The 7,767-nt window shown below is 38.5% G+C and overlaps 1 pseudogene; it reads right to left on the bottom strand.

The window, feature by feature from the left end:
• Positions 1-6,016: 6,016 nt before the first annotated feature.
• LOC114488739 lies at positions 6,017-7,197 on the bottom strand (annotated as a pseudogene).
• Between the last annotated feature and the right edge of the window lie 570 nt (positions 7,198-7,767).

Below are 7,767 nucleotides of genomic sequence, written 5' to 3'. Positions count from 1 at the left end.
CTCTCTGATGGCTAGTGATGCTGAGCATCCCTTTATATGTCTCTTGACCCTCTGTCTGTCCAGCTTGCTAAAGTGTCTGTTCAGGCCCTTTGTCTATTTTTTAATTATTTTTTTGTCTTTCTGGACTGGAGTAGTGTGAATTTTTTATATATTTTGGAGATAAGACCCTTGTCTGAAGTATCACTGGAAAATATATTTTCCTATACATTTATAGCTACTTATCCTGGGCTCCAGCAAAGACAGGGGCAGAGTGGACTACAGAGGCCTAAGGAGAGACGAGATGGGATAGAAGCTTTGGGGAGAGAACTGAGAGAGTAGACACTGGAATTCCAGTGCTGAGTCATCCCCCTTAGGGCAGTAACCACCATGTTCTGGCAGACTACTCCACTCTCAGCAGCAGCAGCCTCAGGGGAAATAGTGGCCCTGATTCCCAAAGGGACTATGACCTGGCTTTTGGTGCTTGAGCCTGACTGCTGAGTGCAGAGTGACCACACTAACAACCTAAGGAGTCAGCCACAGACAGTAGACCCCTAGCAGAGTCAGGGCAGAGAGGACCAGAGACTCTTGAGGAGAGACTGGGGACAGAGGCTTTGATGAGAGTACTGAAAGAGCAACTACTGGGATTCCAGTGCTGAGTCACCCCCATATGGCAGCAGCCAGGACCAATGTTTAAATACCTGAATGAATAAATCATGCTACACACAAGTAACAAATTCCAAATGTACTAAATTTTTAAATATACAAAACAAATTTTCTGAAAAATAATGAAGAATAAACATCCATTTGGTTTCATCAAGGGAAAGCTTTTCAATGCTTACAGCAAAAGTATATGTTGTTAATAAAGCAATTGATTGATAGACCAATCAGCATTAAAAATAAAACAAATCTGTCACAGTAATACAACACCATAAACAACACTGTAAACCAGATGACAAGTTTGAGGAATATATTTGCAAGGCATATAAAACAAATGGTAAATATCCATAAAATTTAAAAGCTCTTAAATATCAACATGAGGAAAAAATCCACTAGAAAAGTACATTACAACATAAAGATGTATATTACAGATGAAGAAACACATATGGCAGATAAATGTATGTAGTCAGCAAATGCTTATTGAGTGTGTATAATTATGTCAGGCATATTCTAAGCACTTTATAGTGTTAACCTCACTTTATTAATCCTCAAAATGGACTAGTGAGTTACATTCTATTTTATCCTCTTACCTCATAGATGAGGACTATCTTAGAATTAGAATTCTGTGATAAAAATAATTTCTTCAGTCAAAATAATAATATGAAAAACTGTCAAAATGATGAAATCAATAGTATAAAATTAATGAGATGAAATTTAAGATTTGATTTCTGGTTTGGGCTTTGATAGTTTTTAATTTATCATTACTGGGTTTTAAGTTCTTCTGTAAAGCTAAGCTGCTGAAACATAGTTCACAAAACTATTGTGAGAATTAAAACTAAGTATTGAATAAAGCACCAAGTGCATAAAATATGAACAAAAAATGTAAATTCCCACTTACTTGGTGCTTGTGAAGTCTTGGCATAATACCTAAATTTGTCCAACCTATTTCTAAAATTCCCATACTAGTAGAATTAGGGTATAAGCCAGAGACTATTGTGATGCTAAGGGTACAAAATACTGAGGCTGTTGTGAATCTGGACTAGGCCTGCTCCCAATAAATGCAACCAGTAATTCAAAATATTCTGCCTAACATATGGTTTAGGCATGGGGGCTTGATCCATAAGAATTTCACTTTCAAAGGAGTCTAACCTGGAGGATGCTGAAAGGTAGCATGAATTTTTAGTGAGAAAAACTAGTCAGAAAAAAAGTAAGTGACTTTTTTGTTCTAAGTGATGAGTTTAACTTGGTGCATGTTTTCAATAAGTGCCTTTGGCTATGTGTGAAGATGGTCATTCTCAGAAGATGCCTGCAGAAGGTCTGCCAGAGGATCTGGAGTTCAAGACACTGTCCCAGTCCCAACAGATTAGAGTGTTAATCAGAAATCTAACACATTTTTAGGGTAAACAAACATGGCAGGATTACAAGTAGTTCCAGTGAGCTATGTACCTTGGGTACCAGCTCTGGAACTCACTGATGGAAAAACGGATTCTTGACTTGGAATCTAGCATGTTTAAATCTGTTAACTCATGTATCAGTGGCCTGTGGTCTACATTGCATCTAATAGATATATTTGTTACATCTAACATATATTGTGCTTGGTTTACACAGTTTAACAAAATTATCCATTATTTAAACAGTGGGAGAGTTCATGGTGAAATTTGGATTGGCTCTTTAGGAAACATGGAAAGAACAGATAACACTGAGGCTATCTTTCAATATAGCAAAAGCTAGCTGGAGCTGAGTAACTGCTACTGGTTTAGGAGGTGTAAGTTCTCCAGTTGTCTACACTCCTTATGTTCCTTACCTAGCCTGCTTTACTCACAATCATTACCTGTCTGGCCCCTTCAGTGATTCATTTATAATCTCTGCTAGCTTATAGTGCTTCCTGCTTCCTAAAGAAAGTCAAAGGCTGTTAAGACAGATGTATGTGTACATAAGGCTGATAATGTAGTACTCTTTGGTCTAATCAAACAATTTCAAAACCACAGGGTTAAATGCAGATACGATTTGCAGGGATGGAGACTGCTCCAGCTTCCTGCTCTCCCATGTGTGTAAAAAGTGGTGGACTATATCAACCTCAACCTAAGATGAAGAGTTCATTAAAAGTTATAACTTCAAAAAAAGTACTCTGCTCTCCCACAATCTGTTGCGCGTGGGTCACCGGCCAGCAGTGACCATGGAACGCTGTGGATGGCTCGCCGAAAAACATGCGAGAAACAAACACAAACATGCACAGAGACAAACTAGTTTCTGTGGGGAAGTAGGGACGAAATGGCCACCCCCCCCCCAGTGGGGAGGGCCCTGATTTACCGTCCATACCTGCTTTTATTGGGCTCATTTTGCATAATAATTCAGGTAAAGTACAGTACTTATCAGGGGGAAGTAAGGAACTATAGAAAACAAGGAACTCTGCTGGTCTATTGAGTGGGGGTCAAAGAGCTGTAAGACTTTGAGGAACAAACTTCCTCCTTGGACCCCTCTCATTCAACTGAGAGCATTCTAAACAAAGAAGGTTTCACAGTAATTTACATGTTCTTTCTTAGGCCTGATCACCCAGGGAATCTGCCCTTTTCAGCACAGAGCTGCACCACCCTGTCATTGTTTCAGGCTTAGCACAGGAACTAAAGCAATAAGGAGATTTTCTCCCAGACGATGAGAACTCAGGCTATGTCAAAGCCGAGGAGCGAGGGTCCGTCACCCTCTTTTGCTGCAGCCCCCCAAGTCCTCCTTTTGGGGGGCCTCCCAAAGTGATCGTGCCTGGCTTAGGTCGTTCCCCCCGTGGGGAATCTTACCCGTCTTTGGCTAACCGACCAAGCTTTTGGGGGTTCAGTTATGAATAAAGCAGCAGAAGCAGCATTCCTGCCAGGAAGATAAGCCCTTGTCTCCTTGCTGGCTTACGGTTCCAAGGGCGTTCCCTTAGCCTTAGCGTAGGCGGGGGTTTCAGCTTCTGATACCAGTCAGGGCAGTTCCCAACAACAATCATGTATGGTTCAGTAAAAATAATTTAATAGAGAAAGTAACTTACATGTTAGATAAGTGTGAAAGTAACTTACATGTAAGATGTATACATTTGTACATAACATTTGAAATCACTAGACCTAAATTTTCCAATGTGTAAATAAAGGCATTCAAAATGGAGACATTGAAAGATCCCTTTCACCTCTCCCATTCTATTATTCCATGCAAAGGCTTTCTATCCTTAATTAAGAGCTATCATATTCTCAAAAGAGTATCTTGCCTCCTGGCCCTTAAGGGAGGATGTATGGAGATGATTTTATGTCAAACCAATACAGCAGCTTTTTGATCTATTTTTCTGTGAAAAGACTACATTACCAAAGCAAGCTATCTACCTGACAATATGAGTCTATAGGTTTCATTCAAGAGATCCATGAAATTCAGTAGATATTTTTGAGCATTAGTTTCTGATATCAAGTAGTAAGAACTGCTTTAGCACTTATTTAATATGTGCCATAAATCAAGTTTTCTAACCAGATAGTTTCTATCCAAAACATGTTTTGTTAGCATTTTCCTTTGCATGGTACTCAAAATTATCCTTTATTGTGGCATGGGGAAGAAAACGATCTTTAGGTTGTGTTTATTGTTTATCATAAATTTTCTGACAGCTGTAATTTCTGTTTTGTCTCCTCCAAGACACCACTTTTGTTACAGCAACAAACATACATTTACATGCTGTCTAGATAAAACTTTTGCTCCTACATCAGAAGTAATCTAAGATATATTGCCCAAGGTCTAACATTATGTAAGACTTCCCCAGTAGGCAATATAGGAGGACTTTGGCATCATGCAACTTCCAGCATTCAAATCTAGTTCTACCCTTTCCTGGAGGTATAAAATTATACACATTACTCAATAACTCTGACACATTTTCCCTGTTGTGAAATAGACTGATGTAAAATGTATTAGCTGATTCATGGGTTTTTGTGAGTATTAAATGACATAATATATTAAAGTGTTAAACTCAGAATTCATGCTGATAGTTAATAATATTGCAAATATTGCTATTGATATAAAATTATACATACTTATCAATAAAAATGCATCTTATTCTTGATAATTGTCATCAGTAAATGTGCTTGATATATAAAACAGTCTCTTTGACTACTCTTCAGCCCCCTAGAAGGACTAAATAATGAAATGCATCTGCCTCAACTTACCTTAGACAAGCCCATGACAACTAGCTTCTTGCTATTCAAAACTCTCCAGTAGTCAGTCTACATTTCATATTACATTAATCAGGTCATCTTGGGTAGTAAATGAACTAATGACATACATAAAGAAAGCTGATGATTATTATTGACCAAATACTACTGACTCCAAATGAAATTGGAAAAAAAACCCCAGACAAATAGGGGAGGGGAAAGTTTGGTACAGTTTCAGTAAATTTACCTTAGAGAATTTGAGGCAATAATCCTTTGTAATTTATCTAATGTAATTTGGTTCTGTACTTTCAGAAGAATTTTTTTCAATTATATAACTCCTTTGTACATATATATTCTGACTTTAACAAACTTTCACCTGAAATTTTTTTGTTGTTGTTCAACAACAGTCATCCCCATTTCTCCCCACCATCTCCCCTGCCCTGACCCCCACAGCTCCTACATGAACAATAGTGTGGGACTGACTGTGGGAGCAAGGGTGGGATGGGTAGAGGTGGGAAAAGGGGGAAATTGGGACAACTATAATAGAATAACAATAAAAATGATTTAATAAAAATTATATTGTTCTGAATGTCACAGTAGTCAATACAATGTAATTATTAAAGTTTTAAAAATAAAACTTTCATATTACTCTTCTAAATTAAGCTACTCATCTAAATACATAGTCAGTTCATATCACCCTTGATTTGGTTAAAAATACACGAACTGGCTTTTCTTAATCAGACAGAAACGTTAGTGTCCTTTCCCTTCTTGAATTCATATTTCCATTCCACTTCCAAAAGAATGTTGTCTCTAAGTAATAATGTCACATATCAATTAACCTTAACCTTTAGAAGTTCTGGTAATTATATTTTTATTATTATTATTTTTGGATTGAGCTATGTTACAACTATCATTAGTATAGAACTTATCAAAACAGCATCATATAGCCCAGATTTTAATCACATATATATTAAATTCTATATTAAAATATAAGTATATATATAAAATATTATTGAAATTATATATTTTTTTAATACCAAAACACTATTTTTTTAGGATAAATGCCAAAATTTTACATGTGCTACAAGTCTATTACATATATTTACATGGCTCTTTCTTATGTACTCAAAATTTTCACATTATTTAGCTCCCTATTTTAAGCAAGCTTTGCAGGAATGATTTGAGGCCATATCACAGAATAGCTTGTGTAGTGATTTAACAAAAATGCATTTTGAAAGCTACTCTGACCACCAATTTATTCTATAAAAATGGTTTTGGCACTTTTTTTTGCTGTCACCTATCCACTGCACATGAGAAACACTGTTCATTCCAAATTGCTCCTAGTGCCCCTTCCACATTCACCACCAATCAGATTACTAAACTGCAAGTATTCCCAAAGGAAAATTCACATTTTTTTCCAGCAGTACATCAGATTGTTGGCATATTACTGGTTTAGGTGTTTCTAGGACACAAAACTTTCAATACTCAACTAATTCTCATTTCCTGTCTTAACAAGATGCTTATAATCAGATTCACTAGCTTTCAACAAGTAAATCTGACTTGCTAGTCTTAAATCAGCATTTTATCCAAAAAGCAACAGAAAAAAGTTGATTCCTTTACCATCTCCCAAATTTAAACTCCAGTGGTTTCACCTAGGAGTTACTCAATTGAGAACACTTGATAAAAAGTAGAGTTATCAGTAATTTAGTTATTTTAAGTGGCACTGATACTACCATTACATATCACGGAGCACAACACAAAATCAGATGAAGTCTAATTGTCTTCTATATTAATTAGCAGTTTTACAGACATTAATACCCTAGTGAATTTGGTATGAAACAATTGACAATTACCCTTATTACTAAATTTAAACATTAGTACTTTATCTTACTTTATACCTGGACTTCAGGTAAGGTTGTTGAAATGCCATTATTTCTTTGTCAGAAGGGTTAAAGGAGACAGGAACCCAGTGGCTTGGTGGGTTAGGAAGTACGCTTGGTGACAGCTCACTGAATTTGGCTCCAGCATAGTTCTGGTTAAATTGAGACTTAAAAAGTAAGCTGGGACTTCATAAGCCAGAGTTCCAATTTTGATTATTAGGGAAATTTTTTTCTTCCCCCCATGTAGCTGCTAATGTGTTGTAAGTATGTCCTCTTTCTTTTTTCTTACGAACAATCTTCATCTGGGAATTTTGATCCTTGGTCTTCTATTAAGTTGTTGTGGGTTACTATTTCTAGATTTAGGCGCTGGGATGTTATACCTCTCTCTACCACCCATCTTCAGCTTCTTTGCCACCTTTAGGTCTCCTTTTCAGATTGCAGGATTCCCACTCTCTGTCCTCTTCCTTGTTGCCAAGGCCAGGAGAAAAGATGTTGCTTTCTGACAGATCCTTTCCTTTGTCTCAAAAGTTTTCATGGGCCAATCTGCTGAGTCCAGTTTATGAGCCGAGGCCAACATCTGAGTCTCCTCAGCACCCAAGTTTCAGAGGGAAGCCCTAGCAACTTCAAGCTCGGGCTGTTGCTGCGGCTCCTGCTCAGCAAGGAAGCCCCTTCCCCTTACCCCCTTACGGGGAGAGACAAGGCGAGGCAGGGAAAGAACAAAGCCAACAAGCATGGAGGACCTAGCTGCCACCACCTCCCCGTCTCAACAACTTCCTCCTTCCTCCTCTACTGACAAAATCGAGTCCGCAGCAAGTGCGGGAGTGGGGCTGGGAGGCACAGTGGTCAATCAAAACGTGCCAGCACGGGGCCTGGCCGATGAAAAGCGGGCCACCGCCTGTTGCTGGGGCGGCTGAGGAAATGGGGGTGGTTTTTGTGGCCAAGGTTTCAAATCCTTCTCTGGAGAAGCATGTTGGGAACAACTGCTGCTGGCCCACAGCTGCCACGGGACCCCTTGGGGGCGTCTGCCCAGCTGTACCTCTGGCCGTGGGTGGCCTCTGCCCTTGGACCTGGAGACTCCCGGGGCCTTGACA

The sequence above is a fragment of the Phyllostomus discolor genome, chromosome 2, assembly GCF_004126475.2.
Source record: "Phyllostomus discolor isolate MPI-MPIP mPhyDis1 chromosome 2, mPhyDis1.pri.v3, whole genome shotgun sequence".
Classification (NCBI taxonomy): domain Eukaryota; kingdom Metazoa; phylum Chordata; class Mammalia; order Chiroptera; family Phyllostomidae; genus Phyllostomus; species Phyllostomus discolor.
Note: the sequence above shows the minus strand (reverse complement) of the source record. Positions and strands in the feature narration are given on the sequence as shown.